Source organism: Lissotriton vulgaris, chromosome 4_1, assembly GCF_964263255.1.
Source record: "Lissotriton vulgaris chromosome 4_1, aLisVul1.2, whole genome shotgun sequence".
NCBI classification, from domain to species: Eukaryota; Metazoa; Chordata; class Amphibia; order Caudata; family Salamandridae; genus Lissotriton; species Lissotriton vulgaris.
This window is the reverse complement of record NC_141691.1, coordinates 1,302,349,551-1,302,366,846: the sequence shown is the minus strand read 5'-3', so window position 1 is coordinate 1,302,366,846 and position 17,296 is coordinate 1,302,349,551. Positions and strand designations below refer to the sequence as shown.

The window sequence follows — 17,296 nt, the reverse complement described above, 5'->3', positions numbered from 1 at the left end:
ATCTTTGGTGTGAGGTTTGGGGACCAGAACCACTGGGCTAGCCCAGGGGCTCTCTGAAGGCTCAATGACACCTAATTCCAGCATCTTTTGCACCTCAGTCTTTATACAGTCCCTGACGTGGTCAGGTTGCCTGTAAATTTTGCTCTTTACAGGAAGACTGTCACCAGTGTCCACCACATGTGTACACCAGTTAGTCTGACTGGGTGTCAATGAGAACATATGCCTGTATGCCTGTAGAACTTGTCTGCAGTCATGTTGCTGATGTTCAGTGAGGCTGCCACCTAAGGCCACACCATCAACTGAGCCATCCTCAGGGTTCTGAGTGAGCAGGTCTGGGAGAGGGTCACTCTCTTCCTCCTGTCCCTCATCTGTAGCCATGAGCAAGCCCATGTCTGCCCTGCTGACATATGCCTTCAATCTGTTCACATGGAGCACCCTGTGGGGGCTCCTGGGAGTTCCTAGGTCCACCAAGTAGGTAACCTCTCCCTTCTTTTCCAGAATTGTATGGGGTCCAGACCATTTGTCTTGGAGTGCTGCTGGGGCCACTGGCTCCAACACCCATACCTTCTGTCCAGGCTGAAATTCAACAAGGACAGCCTTTTGGTCATGCCAAGCTTTTTGTAATTCTTGGCTAGCCTCAAGGTTTTTGGATGCCTTTTCCATGTACTCTGCCATCCTGGAGCGGAGACCAAGTACATAGTCCACTATGTCCTGTTTAGGCTTTTTGAGAGGTAACTCCCATCCTTCCTTCACAAGACACAGGGGTCCTCTTACAGGGTGCCCAAACAACAATTCAAAGGGGCTGAAGCCAACCCCCTTTTGAGGGACCTCTCTGTAAGCGAACAAAAGGCAGGGCAGAAGGATGTCCCATCTTCGCCTGAGCTTTTCAGGTAATCCTTTAATCATGCCCTTTAGGGTCTTGTTAAATCTCTCAACAAGCCCATTGCATTGTGGGTGATAAGGAGTGGTGAACTTGTAGTTTACACCACATTCCTTCCACATAGCTGTCAAATATCCAGACATGAAGTTGGTACCTCTATCTGATATTACCTCCTTAGGAAACCCCACTCTGGAGAAAACTCCAAGTAAGGCCCTGGCCACAACAGGAGCTGTTGTGGTCCTAAGGGGAATTGCCTCTGGGTACCTGGTGGCATGATCCACTACCACCAGTATGAATCTGTGCCCAGATGCTGTAGGGGGATCCATTGGACCAACAATATCAATCCCCACTCTCTCAAAGGGAACCCCCACCACAGGTAGTGGTATCAGGGGGGCCTTTGTTGTTCCACCTGCTTTACCACTGGCTTGGCAGGTTTCACAGGAGCGACAAAACTCCTTGGTGTCTTCAGACATGTGAGGCCAGTGAAAGTGAGGGACAAGCCTGTCCCAAGTCTTGTTCTGGCCTAGGTGTCCTGCTAAAGGAATATCATGGGCCAAGGTGAGTAGGAAGCCCCTAAATTGCAGAGGTATAACCAACCTCCTGGTAGCACCAGGCTTGGGGTCTCTAGCCTCTGAATAAAGGAGTCCATCGTCCCAATATACTTTATGGGCACCTTGAGCATTCCCAGCAGCCTCAGCAGCAGCCTGCTGTCTGAGGGGTTCAAGAGAAGGACAGGTTAACTGAGCCTGCCCCAAGTCTGCCCTAGAAGGTCCCCCTGTCCCCAGAAACTCAACCTGATCAGGTTCAAGTTCTTCAGGGACAGTTCCTTCAGGGGTCTCTAGATCAGTTTCCTGTGAAGCCTGATCCTCACTTGTAGGCAGTTGGGAAGGCACAGCCTTAACCCTCCTGTTCTTCTTCTTGGGAGGTACTTGGTCCATTGTTCCAGGATCCAAGACCTGAGGTTCAGAGAGGCACTTTTTGGCCTGTGACCTGGTCACAGCAAGGACATGTGATGATATCCCTAACATCTCTGCATGAGTCCTGTACTCAACTTCTGACCATAGAGAGTTCTCCAGGTCATTGCCCAACAAACATTCTACTGGGAGATCAGCACTAACCACAACTTTCTTTAGGCCAGTTACCCCTCCCCAGGAAAAGTTAACAAGTGCCACACTATGTGTAGTAGTGACATTGCTGGCATTGGTCACCAGGTAATCATCGCCTGGCATGTATTGTCCAGGGTCCACAAAGTTAGGTGTCACCATAGTGACACTGGCACATGTGTCCCTGTAAGCTTGAGCCACTTTGTTGTTAATCAAAGGTGTCTGTCTGTATTTGCCCAGGTTACTGGGACTTATGTCAGGGGTCAAATCTATGTCCCCTTCACAAACCAGAACAGCCTGTGTAAGGGTTCTGACTAGGTCAGAATCTCCTTCAGTTCCCAAAGTGATTCCCACTAAACCCTTGGCTTGAGGACCAACACTGCTAACTGTACTAGTGGGTGCAGGTGCCTTAGGGGCTGCAGTGTTGGGGGCTCCACCCTTTTTACACTCACTTGTCCAGTGAGAGGTGTTCTTACAAGTTTTACACCAGGGTTTCTTCTGACCTTCTTTCTTCTTCTTCTTGGAAGTTTGGGACCCACCCTCTGTCTCAGTTTGGGGCCCTGTTGAAGACTTCTGGTCTTTAGCTTTCTGCTCCCCACCCTTCTGGTCTGTTTTCTTCTGGTCACCACCCTGGTTCTGGTTCTGGTTCTTTTGCTTAACTCTGGTTCTTACCCATTTATCTGCCCTCTTTCCCAATTCTTGGGGAGAGGTCAAATCTGAGTCAACCAAATGTTGATGCAACTGCTGGTTCTGACAATTATTTAAAATTTGTTCTCTCATCAGCAAATTGTACAATCCTTCATAGTCTGTAACCTTGCTTCCCAGCAACCATCCCTCCAGAGCCTTAGTGGCACACTCAACAAATTCAGACCAGTCCTGAGTCTGTGTCTTCTGGGTATCTCTGAACATTAACCTGTACTGTTCAGTGGTTAAGCCTAACCCATCAATCAGAGCACTCTTCAGGACCAGGTAGTTTCTAGAATCCCCATCACTAACTGTGAGGAGTCTGTCTCGGCCTCTACCTTCAAAGGAGAGCCACAAGATTGCTGCCCACTGCTCCTGAGGGATCTGCTGTACTCTGCAGGCTCTCTCCATTGCAGTAATCCATTTATGGATGTCATCCCCAGCTTTGTAGGGGGGCACAATCTTACTCAGGTTTCTATTATCAAAAGACCTGTCTTTATCCTTGTGGATATTGCTGCCACCAGTGGGTTCTATTACCCCACTCTCTCTAGGCTGTCTTGCTCTAGCAAGTTTCTCCTTAGCCAGGGCAACCTCTAACTCTTGCCTCTGGATCCTAAGCTCAGCCTCTCTCATCTTGGCCTCATGTTCCCTTCTCTGAGGGCTAGTCATCTCCTTTCTGGAGTGACCATGAGAGCCTCTAGAGACATGGGAGGTGTTGGATTCACCTGAGTGATGCCTTCTCCTCCTATGGCCCTGGTTAAGTCCACCTGGGGGTCTGAATGGGTTGTTACCTGATTCATTCCCAAGTTGACTTAAGTTAGCCTGGTTCAGTCTACTGACCAGCACCTGACTATCTCTGTCATCATCTGACTCACTGCTTTCCACCTCCTCCTCCTCTTCTTCTTCTTCCTCTTCATCTACCTGAGGAGCTCCAGTGGTGGAGGCTTCCTCATCTACTAGGATGATAGGGGTAGGGGTGTCTACAGTGTCATCCTCTGAAGGATGGCCTCCTTCAGCATTCCCTGTGGGGTTTGCTTTAGAGGTCTTTAGAGCCTCAGACTGATCCAAGAGCTCTCTTAGGTGGTCTGTAGTAGGGGTAGGCCCTGTCTTCAGACCCCTTAAGACACAAAGCTGTCTTAATTCCTTAAAAGGAAAAATAGCAAACTGGGATGGTGCCCTTGGAGGGTCACTCTCAACAGGAGTAAGTCCACTGGACCCCTCTGTTCCAGACATTGCTCTAGTGTGGGTGGATGTGTTGCAATCTACCTACACTGGTGTTTACCTACTAAACCTATCTAGTAGTTGTAGCTAGGGTGTGCTACTCCCTTTGCTCTACAACAACTAAGTTCAGTAGAACTTAAGTATACTAGTCTTGTTTTATATGTACCTAGCAGGTACCTGTGTGATCTTTCAGATGATAATCTCAAAGATTGCAATGGTAAAACAACAGCAAGCTCAGATCCCAATCCGCTGCTCACCAATGTGAGAAGTTGGCCTGGTATATAATGCTCACTAGTTCTAGTGATCACTTTGTACCATGCCAAGCAACCCTTATGATGATGGTTGTAATTCAACCTTGTAGACCAGTTATCCTAGTGGTAACGTGGACAAAGCAGTCTTAGGCTAAACTCTGAAAGGCATGTGAAGCCAGCTGTTATACCATACACAACCCCCTTGAATACCAAATGAAAGGGACACCACACAGATATATATTGAAAATATATGTTGATTTATTAACTATTAAAATCCCCTGGACTCTTTATGAGCACAGAAGCACAAGCGTAAAATCACAAGACAGTTTAAAATACACAAAAGTTGCACAATATGGATGAGCCCTAGGGGCCACTTAAACCATATACTAAATAAGTGGTATAAGAGATACCAGGAGGAAAGTGAAGAGGCCTAGGGCCTTGGGAATCGCTGGAGCTATTCGAGACTGGAGTTAACTAAGTCGGGAAAGGCCCACGGGACTCGGGTGCAGTGTTCAAAGTGCACGCACTTCTCAATACAAAGTCTATGGTGCGTAAAAAGCACAAAGTTAGAAAGTTAGGAACCTTCCGAGTGACCTACGGAGCTGAAACTTAAAACACAGGCCCTTGGGATGTGTACCAGTGCAGGAGCACCGGCGGAGCTGAGTTACCTCACCCACAGGAAGCGGGTGCACAGGGTCGAAGATGTGTCGGGTTTCGTCACGCTGGTCGATGGTGCTTGGAGCTGGAGATGCTGCAGGCGGCTCGATGAGAAGAGTTCCGGTGGATCCAAGGGTGGATCTGTAGATGTGAAGACCTGAAAGCAGAGGGGACAGTGTTCAAAGTCACTAGCCAGTGACTGCCGTGGAACCAGAGTGGAACCAGGTGATGTCGGGTGCAAACAGGCGTTGTCGGGTAGCTTCTTTCTGCAGCCACGTGGATACCCGGGGTCGAGGACGTCCAGGAGTCGGTCACGAGCTGTCCCACGTAGGCCTCTCGCTGTTGGCGGTGTCGGCGACCTGATCGGAGCAAACAGGCCTTGGCAAATGCAAGCCACGCAGGAGTTGAAAGATGCTGTTCACTCGGACCAGCAAGGTCAGAGCGGGTGCTCCTTTTCACAGGAGCTTGGGTAGGTCTGGAGCAACCAGACCTGCTGTTTAAATCTTCGGGTTCGTCGCCAAGATGGCCGCTGGCCGCGTGGCTAGTGGCCGGGATGGCGCGTCGAGTGGCACAGTGCAAAAGGGCCCCACGCAGATCGTGGAGATGCTGGGGGGCTGATCTTCGGTGCAAGGGCTGCTCGGTGGTGGGGGTTCTCAATCCCCAAAGCACAACGTCGAGGATGCCTCAGAAGCTGCGCAGTCAGCTTTACGAGTGTCTTCCAAGAGGTCCGGTCCCACGTCACTCGGTGCCTCCACGGGTCCCTTCTTTGCAGGGACTGTGGATCGGGCTCTGAGAGGTCTGGGAATCTGGTTCTTGTCGGGCTCTGGGCTCGGGCTCCGGCGGGAGGCGGCGGCAAAGCAGACGTCGAGTTGCTGGTTGGTACCTGTGTTCACAGGGTGGTCACTCCTTGGCCACAAGGGAGATTCTTCTTCAGTCTTCTGTGCAGCAGAATGTCGAAGTCCAGTCTTCTTCTTAGTTTAAGTTGATTTCGGGATGATCTGCTGTGCAATGGCACTGCTCCCCCTCTTATTCCAATCTAGGGGGTGGATCACCTACTAGGTCCCTCCTCTGGGAGGAACCAGGAAGGGGGGCGGTTACACCCCCTTTCCTTTGTCCAGCTCCGCGCCAGGACTGGGGCTGGAAGGCCCCAGAACCGGTTTGGGCTGGCCTATGCACGGGGACACCTTGTGTGCCCCGGGCATGTCTGATTCTTTTCAGCCCTGTCCTACCTAATACACAAAATCCTGTCTGGGGTGGTGCTCGCACCTCCCAAGGCAGGAAACCCTTTGTCCAGGCCACCATCTGCCGAGTTTCGGTCAGCAGCAGGAGGCCAGACTTGTGTCTGTGGTGGCAGCGTCCATTTTGTGGAGCTGAGGCTCTGTTTAACTTTAACCGGGGTTAAGGCTACACACATGTCGTGTCCCTCTAGAAGGGTGGAATGCTATCCCCGTCGCCAGAACTGGCGAGGGGATAGTATTCCAATTCGTATGACACCTTACTCGACATGTTTTGATAAAGCCAAACCAAAGATAGCATTTAACCGCGAGGATTATAATGCACTTAAGAGTATATGGTATGGCAATATCCCGGAACAGCTTAGGGAGTGGTTCCCGACAGCTGCAGACAGGCTCAGCTCATGCTAGAGCACCATCTCACATATTTCCAAGCACTCTGCCTCCAGGATTGATGAGGCCTTCCATAGGAGTGGCTGATAGGAACATATGTGTCCAGTTTAGGGTTAGGCACAGGCATACTGTACCTAAGTAAGAGGTGGTTACACCGACTTACCCCAGCTGAGTGTTCAGCCAGTTGTGTCAAAGATGGAGGCCAGGCCAGGGGTGGCACAATACGTGCTGCAGCCCCTGGTAGGCCTTGGATACACCTATGCCCTGGGCACCTAGGGTGCACTATTACAGGGGCTCATAAGGTGAACCAGTTCCAATTCGTAATGCACCTAGAGTGCATTGGCATCAATTTAGAGAGAGAACAGCAGGCTGTGGGTCTGATTAGCAGGCCCACAGCCACATTAAGTCAGAAACCAGTGAAGCAAAAAGCAAAAATTTGGGGTGACCATAGGATAGCAGACCCTACTCTCCTACAGTGATGAATTGTTATTTATTGCTAAAACACATGGAAAAAACATTAATGGTTCTAAGTTCTAACACTAAGTATGAAAATCTCTTTTGTATTGTAATTTTTTTAAAGTCATATAAGTTTCTTCATGTTGATATTATATATTTATAACTTCATGGTAAACCTCTGAAGTTAAGCTTTCCAAATCTCCCGGGTTAACTATCATTAGCACTTCTTCATATGCTGGACTTCCAGTAATTTGTGCAAAATGGCCTGTTAGCTCAGATGGTTAGAGCGTGGTGCTAATAACGCCAAGGTCACAGGTTCGATCCCTGTACAGGCCAAGTTTAATTGTTTGTAAAAAGATAAATGTTTCTTGTGTCTCATTTTTGACTGTTTATCACCTTGGATCAAATGCTGCTTGAAGGATTGGATGAATACATTTGATATAGTTGTAGAATTAATTATTATTCTGAAAGCTCCTGAAATATCTATTAATGGTTCTAAGTTCTAACGCCAAGTAACTAAATCTCTTATTTATTGCAATTTATTGAGGTCATTTTTGTTTTGTCTTGTTGATGAAATATAAAGATAGTATGAATGTAAACAGCTGAATATAAGCTTTCCAACTATCCCGGGTTAACAATCGGTAGCACTTCATCATCTGCTATTTCTTCAATAGTATGCTATATATTTATTGAGCCTATTAGTTTAGTCTTTAGAGCATAAAGTTAACAATGCCAAGAACATACTTTCAATCAGTCTCTAAGCCAATACTTGATGCTCCTTTAATGTTGAAAATAGATGTATTTTCTTCAGTATCATTTGTATGTCTATATTTCCTTCGAGGGGAAGCTGACACAATGATTAGATGAATCAATTGCATATAGGTGATGAATTGTTATTTATTGCTAAAACACATGGAAAAAACATTAATGGCTCTAAGTTCTAACACTAAGTATGAAAATCTCGTTTGTATTGTAATTTTTCTAAAGTCATATTAGTTTCTTCATGTTGATATTATATATTTATAACTTCATGGTAAACCTCCGAAATTAAGCTTTCCAAATCTCCCGGGTTAACTATCATTAGCACTTCTTCATATGCTGGACTTCCAGGAGTTTGTGCAGACCGGCCTATTAGCTCAGATGGTTAGAGCGTGGTGCTAATAACACCAAGGTCACAGGTTCGATCCCTGCACAGGCCAAGTTTAATTGTTTGAAAAAAGATTAATTTTTCTTGTGTCTCATTTTTGACTGTTTATCACCTTGGATCAAACGATGCTTGAAGGATTGGATGAATACATTTGATATAGTTGTAGAATTAATTATTATTCTGAAAGCTCCTGGAATATCTATTAATGGTTCTAAGTTCTAACACCAAGTAACTAAATCTCTTATTTATTGCAATTTATTGAGGTCATTTTTGTTTTGTCTTGTTGATGAAATATAAAAATAGTATGAATGTAAACAGCTGAATATAAGCTTTCCAACTATCCCGGGTTAACAATCAGTAGCACTTCATCATCTGCTATTTCTTCAATAGTATGCTATATATTTAGTGAGCCTATTAGTTTAGTCTTCAGAGCATAAAGTTAAAAATGCCAAGTACATACTTTCAATCCGTCTCCAAGCCAATACTTGATGCTCCTTTAATGTTGAAAATAGATGTATTTTCTTCTGTATCATGTGTATCTCTATATTTCCTTTGAGGGGAAGCTGATAGAATGATTAAATGAATCAATTGCATATAGGTGATGAATTGTTATTTATTGCTAAAACACATGGAAAAAACATTAATGGTTCTAAGTTCTAACACTAAGTATGAAAATCTCTTTTGTATTGTAATTTTTTTAAAGTCATATAAGTTTCTTCATGTTGATATTATATATTTATAACTTCATGGTAAACCTCTGAAGTTAAGCTTTCCAAATCTCCCGGGTAAACTATCATTAGCACTTCTTCATATGCTGGACTTCCAGTAATTTGTGCAAAATGGCCTGTTAGCTCAGATGGTTAGAGCGTGGTGCTAATAACGCCAAGGTCACAGGTTCGATCCCTGTACAGGCCAAGTTTAATTGTTTGTAAAAAGATAAATGTTTCTTGTGTCTCATTTTTGACTGTTTATCACCTTGGATCAAATGCTGCTTGAAGGATTGGATGAATACATTTGATATAGTTGTAGAATTAATTATTATTCTGAAAGCTCCTGAAATATCTATTAATGGTTCTAAGTTCTAACGCCAAGTAACTAAATCTCTTATTTATTGCAATTTATTGAGGTCATTTTTGTTTTGTCTTGTTGATGAAATATAAAGATAGTATGAATGTAAACAGCTGAATATAAGCTTTCCAACTATCCCGGGTTAACAATCGGTAGCACTTCATCATCTGCTATTTCTTCAATAGTATGCTATGTATTTATTGAGCCTATTAGTTTAGTCTGTAGAGCATAAAGTTAAAAATGCCAAGGACATACTTTCAATCAGTCTCCAAGCCAATACTTGATGCTCCTTTAATGTTGAAAATAGATGTATTTTCTTCTGTATAATGTGTATGTCTATATTTCCTTTGAGGGGAAGCTGATAGAATGTTTAGATGAATCAATTGCATATAGGTGATGAATTGTTATTTATTGCTAAAACACATGGAAAAAACATTAATGGTTCTAAGTTCTAACACTAAGTATGAAAATATCTTTTGTATTGTAATTTTTCTAAAGTCATATTAGTTTCTTCATGTTGATAATTTATATTTATAACTTCATGGTACACCTCTGAAATTAAGCTTTCCAAATCTCCCGGGTTAACTATCATTAGCACTTCTTCATATGCTGGACTTCCAGGAATTTGTGCAAAATGGCCTGTTAGCTCAGATGGTTAGAGCGTGGTGCTAATAACACCAAGGTCACAGGTCCGATCCCTGTACAGGCCAAGTTTAATTGTTTGTAAAAAGATACATTTTTCTTGTGTCTCATTTTTGACTGTTTATCACCTTGGATCAAAAGCTACTTGAAGGATTGGATGAATACATTTGATATAGTTGTAGAATTAATTATCATTCTGAAAGCTCCTGGAATATCTATAATTGGTTCTAAGTTCTAACGCCAAGTAACTAAATCTCTTATTTATTGCAATTTATTGAGGTCATTTTTGTTTTGTCTTGTTGATGAAATATAAAGATAGTATGAATGTAAACAGCTGAATATAAGCTTTCCAACTATCCCGGGTTAACAATCAGTAGCACTTCATCATCTGCTATTTCTTCAATAGTATGCTATATATTTAGTGAGCCTATTAGTTTAGTCTTTAGAGCATAAAGTTAAAAATGCCAAGGACATACTTTCAATCAGTCTCCAAGCCAATAAGTGATGCTCCTTTAATGTTGAAAATAGATGTATTTTCTTCTGTATAATGTGTATGTCTATATTTCCTTTGAGGGGAAGCTGATAGAATGATTAGATGAATCAATTGCATATAGGTGATGAATTGTTATTTATTGCTAAAACACATGGAAAAAACATTAATGGTTTTAAGTTCTAACACTAAGTATGAAAATCTTTTTTGTATTGTAATTTTTTTAAAGTCATATAAGTTTCTTCATGTTGATATTATATATTTATAACTTCATGGTAAACCTCTGAAGTTAAGCTTTCCAAATCTCCCGGGTTAACTATCATTAGCACTTCTTCATATGCTGGACTTCCAGTAATTTGTGCAAAATGGCCTGTTAGCTCAGATGGTTAGAGCGTGGTGCTAATAACGCCAAGGTCACAGGTTCGATCCCAGTACAGGCCAAGTTTAATTGTTTGTAAAAAGATAAATGTTTCTTGTGTCTCATTTTTGACTGTTTATCACCTTGGATCAAATGCTGCTTGAAGGATTGGATGAATACATTTGATATAGTTGTAGAATTAATTATTATTCTGAAAGCTCCTGAAATATCTATTAATGGTTCTAAGTTCTAACGCCAAGTAACTAAATCTCTTATTTATTGCAATTTATTGAGGTCATTTTTGTTTTGTCTTGTTGATGAAATATAAAGATAGTATGAATGTAAACAGCTGAATATAAGCTTTCCAACTATCCCGGGTTAACAATCGGTAGCACTTCATCATCTGCTATTTCTTCAATAGTATGCTATATATTTATTGAGCCTATTAGTTTAGTCTTTAGAGCATAAAGTTAACAATGCCAAGAACATACTTTCAATCAGTCTCTAAGCCAATACTTGATGCTCCTTTAATGTTGAAAATAGATGTATTTTCTTCAGTATCATTTGTATGTCTATATTTCCTTCGAGGGGAAGCTGACACAATGATTAGATGAATCAATTGCATATAGGTGATGAATTGTTATTTATTGCTAAAACACATGGAAAAAACATTAATGGCTCTAAGTTCTAACACTAAGTATGAAAATCTCTTTTGTATTGTAATTTTTCTAAAGTCATATTAGTTTCTTCATGTTGATATTATATATTTATAACTTCATGGTACACCTCCGAAATTAAGCTTTCCAAATCTCCCGGGTTAACTATCATTAGCACTTCTTCATATGCTGGACTTCCAGAAACTTGTGCAAAATGGCCTGTTAGCTCAGATGGTTAGAGCGTGGTGCTAATAACGCCAAAGTCACAGGTTCGATCCCTGTAAAGGCCAAGTTTAATTGTTTGAAAAAAGATTAATTTTTCTTGTGTCTCATTTTTGACTGTTTATCACCTTGGATCAAAAGCTGATTGAAGGATTGGATGAATGCATTTGATATAGTTGTAGAATTAATTATTATTCTGAAAGCTCGTGGAATATCTATTAATGGTTCTAAGTTCTAACGGCAAGTAACTAAATCTCTTATTTATTGAAATTTATTGAGGTCATTTTTGTTTTGTCTTGTTGATGAAATATAAAGATAGTATGAATGTAAACAGCTGAATATAAGCTTTCCAACTATCCCGGGTTAACAATCGGTATCACTTCATCATCTGCTATTTCTTCAATAGTATGCTATATATTTATTGAGCCTATTAGTTTAGTCTTTAGAGCATAAAGTTAACAATGCCAAGAACATACTTTCAATCAGTCTCTAAGCCAATACTTGATGCTCCTTTAATGTTGGAAATAGATGTATTTTCTTCAGTATCATTTGTATGATTATATTTCCTTCGAGGAGAAGCTGACACAATGATTAGATGAATCAATTGCATATAGGTGATGAATTGTTATTTATTGCTAAAACACATGGAAAAAACATTAATGGCTCTAAGTTCTAACACTAAGAATGAAAATCTTTTTTGTATTGTAATTTTTCTAAAGTCATATTAGTTTCTTCATGTTGATATTATATATTTATAACTTCATGGTAAACCTCCGAAATTAAGCTTTCCAAATCTCCCGGGTTAACTATCATTAGCACTTCTTCATATGCTGGACTTCCAGGAATTTGTGCAGACCGGCCTGTTAGCTCAGATGGTTAGAGCGTGGTGCTAATAACGCCAAGGTCACAGGTTCGATCCCTGTACAGGCCAAGTTTAATTGTTTGAAAAAAGATTAATTTTTCTTGTGTCTCATTTTTGACTGTTTATCACCTTGGATCAATCGATGCTTGAAGGATTGGATGAATACATTTGATATAGTTGTAGAATTAATTATTATTCTGAAAGCTCCTGGAATATCTATTAATGGTTCTAAGTTCTAACACCAAGTAACTAAATCTCTTATTTATTGCAATTTATTGAGGTCATTTTTGTTTTGTCTTGTTGATGAAATATAAAAATAGTATGAATGTAAACAGCTGAATATAAGCTTTCCAACTATCCCGGGTTAACAATCGGTAGCACTTCATCATCTGCTATTTCTTCAATAGTATGCTATGTATTTATTGAGCCTATTAGTTTAGTCTGTAGAGCATAAAGTTAAAAATGCCAAGGACATACTTTCAATCAGTCTCCAAGCCAATACTTGATGCTCCTTTAATGTTGAAAATAGATGTATTTTCTTCTGTATAATGTGTATGTCTATATTTCCTTTGAGGGGAAGCTGATAGAATGTTTAGAAGAATCAATTGCATATAGGTGATGAATTGTTATTTATTGCTAAAACACATGGAAAAAACATTAATGGTTCTAAGTTCTAACACTAAGTATGAAAATCTCTTTTGTATTGTAATTTTTCTAAAGTCATATTAGTTTCTTCATGTTGATAATTTATATTTATAACTTCATGGTACACCTCTGAAATTAAGCTTTCCAAATCTCCCGGGTTAACTATCATTAGCACTTCTTCATATGCTGGACTTCCAGGAAGTTGTGCAAAATGGCCTGTTAGCTCAGATGGTTAGAGCGTGGTGCTAATAACGCCAAGGTCACAGGTCCGATCCCTGTACAGGCCAAGTTTAATTGTTTGTAAAAAGATACATTTTTCTTGTGTCTCATTTTTGACTGTTTATCACCTTGGATCAAAAGCTACTTGAAGGATTGGATGAATACATTTGATATAGTTGTAGAATTAATTATCATTCTGAAAGCTCCTGGAATATCTATAATTGGTTCTAAGTTCTAACGCCAAGTAACTAAATCTCTTATTTATTGCAATTTATTGAGGTCATTTTTGTTTTGTCTTGTTGATGAAATATAAAGATAGTATGAATGTAAACAGCTGAATATAAGCTTTCCAACTATCCCGGGTTAACAATCAGTAGCACTTCATCATCTGCTATTTCTTCAATAGTATGCTATATATTTAGTGAGCCTATTAGTTTAGTCTTTAGAGCATAAAGTTAAAAATGCCAAGGACATACTTTCAATCAGTCTCCAAGCCAATAAGTGATGCTCCTTTAATGTTGAAAATAGATGTATTTTCTTCTGTATAATGTGTATGTCTATATTTCCTTTGAGGGGAAGCTGATAGAATGATTAGATGAATCAATTGCATATAGGTGATGAATTGTTATTTATTGCTAAAACACATGGAAAAAACATTAATGGCTCTAAGTTCTAACACTAAGTATGAAAATCTTTTTTGTATTGTAATTTTTTTAAAGTCATATAAGTTTCTTCATGTTGATATTATATATTTATAACTTCATGGTAAACCTCTGAAGTTAAGCTTTCCAAATCTCCCGGGTTAACTATCATTAGCACTTCTTCATATGCTGGACTTCCAATAATTTGTGCAAAATGGCCTGTTAGCTCAGATGGTTAGAGCGTGGTGCTAATAACGCCAAGGTCACAGGTTCGATCCCTGTACAGGCCAAGTTTAATTGTTTGTAAAAAGATAAATGTTTCTTGTGTCTCATTTTTGACTGTTTATCACCTTGGATCAAATGCTGCTTGAAGGATTGGATGAATACATTTGATATAGTTGTAGAATTAATTATTATTCTGAAAGCTCCTGAAATATCTATTAATGGTTCTAAGTTCTAACGCCAAGTAACTAAATCTCTTCTTTATTGCAATTTATTGAGGTCATTTTTGTTTTGTCTTGTTGATGAAATATAAAGATAGTATGAATGTAAACAGCTGAATATAAGCTTTCCAACTATCCCGGGTAAACAATCGGTAGCACTTCATCATCTGCTATTTCTTCAATAGTATGCTATGTATTTATTGAGCCTATTAGTTTAGTCTGTAGAGCATAAAGTTAAAAATGCCAAGGACATACTTTCAATCCGTCTCCAAGCCAATACTTGATGCTCCTTTAATGTTGAAAATAGATGTATTTTCTTCTGTATCATGTGTATCTCTATATTTCCTTTGAGGGGAAGCTGATAGAATGATTAAATGAATCAATTGCATATAGGTGATGAATTGTTATTTATTGCTAAAACACATGGAAAAAACATTAATGGTTCTAAGTTCTAACACTAAGTATGAAAATCTCTTTTGTATTGTAATTTTTTTAAAGTCATATAAGTTTCTTCATGTTGATATTATATATTTATAACTTCATGGTAAACCTCTGAAGTTAAGCTTTCCAAATCTCCCGGGTTAACTATCATTAGCACTTCTTCATATGCTGGACTTCCAGTAATTTGTGCAAAATGGCCTGTTAGCTCAGATGGTTAGAGTGTGGTGCTAATAACGCCAAGGTCACAGGTTCGATCCCTGTACAGGCCAAGTTTAATTGTTTGTAAAAAGATAAATGTTTCTTGTGTCTCATTTTTGACTGTTTATCACCTTGGATCAAATGCTGCTTGAAGGATTGGATGAATACATTTGATATAGTTGTAGAATTAATTATTATTCTGAAAGCTCCTGAAATATCTATTAATGGTTCTAAGTTCTAACACCAAGTAACTAAATCTCTTATTGATTGCAATTTATTGAGGTCATTTTTGTTTTGTCTTGTTAATGAAATATAAAGATAGTATGAATGTAAACAGCTGAATATAAGCTTTCCAACTATCCCGGGTTAACAATCGGTAGCACTTCATCATCTGCTATTTCTTCAATAGTATGCTATATATTTATTGAGCCTATTAGTTTAGTCTTTAGAGCATAAAGTTAACAATGCCAAGAACATACTTTCAATCAGTCTCTAAGCCAATACTTGATGCTCCTTTAATGTTGAAAATAGATGTATTTTCTTCAGTATCATTTGTATGTCTATATTTCCTTTGAGGGGAAGCTGACACAATGATTAGATGAATCAATTGCATATAGGTGATGAATTGTTATTTATTGCTAAAACACATGGAAAAAACATTAATAGCTCTAAGTTCTAACACTAAGTATGAAAATCTCTTTTGTATTGTAATTTTTCTAAAGTCATATTAGTTTCTTCATGTTGATATTATATATTTATAACTTCATGGTACACCTCCGAAATTAAGCTTTCCAAATCTCCCGGGTTAACTATCATTAGCACTTCTTCATATGCTGGACTTCCAGGAACTTGTGCAAAATGGCCTGTTAGCTCAGATGGTTAGAGCGTGGTGCTAATAACGCCAAAGTCACAGGTTCGATCCCTGTAAAGGCCAAGTTTAATTGTTTGAAAAAAGATTAATTTTTCTTGTGTCTCATTTTTGACTGTTTATCACCTTGGATCAAAAGCTGATTGAAGGATTGGATGAATGCATTTGATATAGTTGTAGAATTAATTATTATTCTGAAAGCTCGTGGAATATCTAATAATGGTTCTAAGTTCTAACGCCAAGTAACTAAATCTCTTATTTATTGAAATTTATTGAGGTCATTTTTGTTTTGTCTTGTTGATGAAATATAAAGATAGTATGAATGTAAACAGCTGAATATAAGCTTTCCAACTATCCCGGGTTAACAATCGGTATCACTTCATCATCTGCTATTTCTTCAATAGTATGCTATATATTTATTGAGCCTATTAGTTTAGTCTTTAGAGCATAAAGTTAACAATGCCAAGAACATACTTTCAATCAGTCTCTAAGCCAATACTTGATGCTCCTTTAATGTTGAAAATAGATGTATTTTCTTCAGTATCATTTGTATGATTATATTTCCTTCGAGGAGAAGCTGACACAATGATTAGATGAATCAATTGCATATAGGTGATGAATTGTTATTTATTGCTAAAACACATGGAAAAAACATTAATGGCTCTAAGTTCTAACACTAAGAATGAAAATCTTTTTTGTATTGTAATTTTTCTAAAGTCATATTAGTTTCTTCATGTTGATATTATATATTTATAACTTCATGGTAAACCTCCGAAATTAAGCTTTCCAAATCTCCCGGGTTAACTATCATTAGCACTTCTTCATATGCTGGACTTCCAGGAATTTGTGCAGACCGGCCTGTTAGCTCAGATGGTTAGAGCGTGGTGCTAATAACGCCAAAGTCACAGGTTCGATCCCTGTAAAGGCCAAGTTTAATTGTTTGAAAAAAGATTAATTTTTCTTTTATCTCATTTTTGACTGTTTATCACCTTGGATCAAAAGCTGCTTGAATGATTGGATGAATGCATTTGATATAGTTGTAGAATTAATTATTATTCTGAAAGCTCCTGGAATATCTATTAATGGTTCTAAGTTCTAACGCCAAGTAACTAAATCTCTTATTTATTGAAATTTATTGAGGTCATTTTTGTTTTGTCTTGTTGATGAAATATAAAGATAGTATGAATGTAAACAGCTGAATATAAGCTTTCCAACTATCCCGGGTTAACAATCGGTAGCACTTCATCATCTGCTATTTCTTCAATAGTATGCTATATATTTATTGAGCCTATTAGTTTAGTCTTTAGAGCATAAAGTTAACAATGCCAAGAACATACTTTCAATCAGTCTCTAAGCCAATACTTGATGCTCCTTTAATGTTGAAAATAGATGCATTTTCTTCAGTATCATTTGTATGTCTATATTTCCTTCGAGGAGAAGCTGACACAATGATTAGATGAATCAATTGCATATAGGTGATGAATTGTTATTTATTGCTAAAACACATGGAAAAAACATT

At 39.3% G+C, this 17,296-nt stretch overlaps 4 non-coding genes across 4 annotated transcripts; all 4 read left to right on the top strand.

Moving 5' to 3' along the window:
* Positions 1 to 7,139: 7,139 nt before the first annotated feature.
* TRNAI-AAU (transfer RNA isoleucine (anticodon AAU)) lies at positions 7,140 to 7,213 on the top strand. The gene has a single exon. It is a non-coding gene; the product is annotated as a tRNA-Ile (tRNA).
* Positions 7,214 to 8,865: 1,652 nt separating this feature from the next.
* Positions 8,866 to 8,939, top strand: TRNAI-AAU (transfer RNA isoleucine (anticodon AAU)). The gene has a single exon. It is a non-coding gene; the product is annotated as a tRNA-Ile (tRNA).
* A 3,378-nt stretch (positions 8,940 to 12,317) lies between these two features.
* Positions 12,318 to 12,391, top strand: TRNAI-AAU (transfer RNA isoleucine (anticodon AAU)). The gene has a single exon. It is a non-coding gene; the product is annotated as a tRNA-Ile (tRNA).
* A 1,652-nt stretch (positions 12,392 to 14,043) lies between these two features.
* On the top strand, positions 14,044 to 14,117 carry TRNAI-AAU (transfer RNA isoleucine (anticodon AAU)). Its single transcript has one exon. It is a non-coding gene; the product is annotated as a tRNA-Ile (tRNA).
* Positions 14,118 to 17,296: the final 3,179 nt, after the last annotated feature.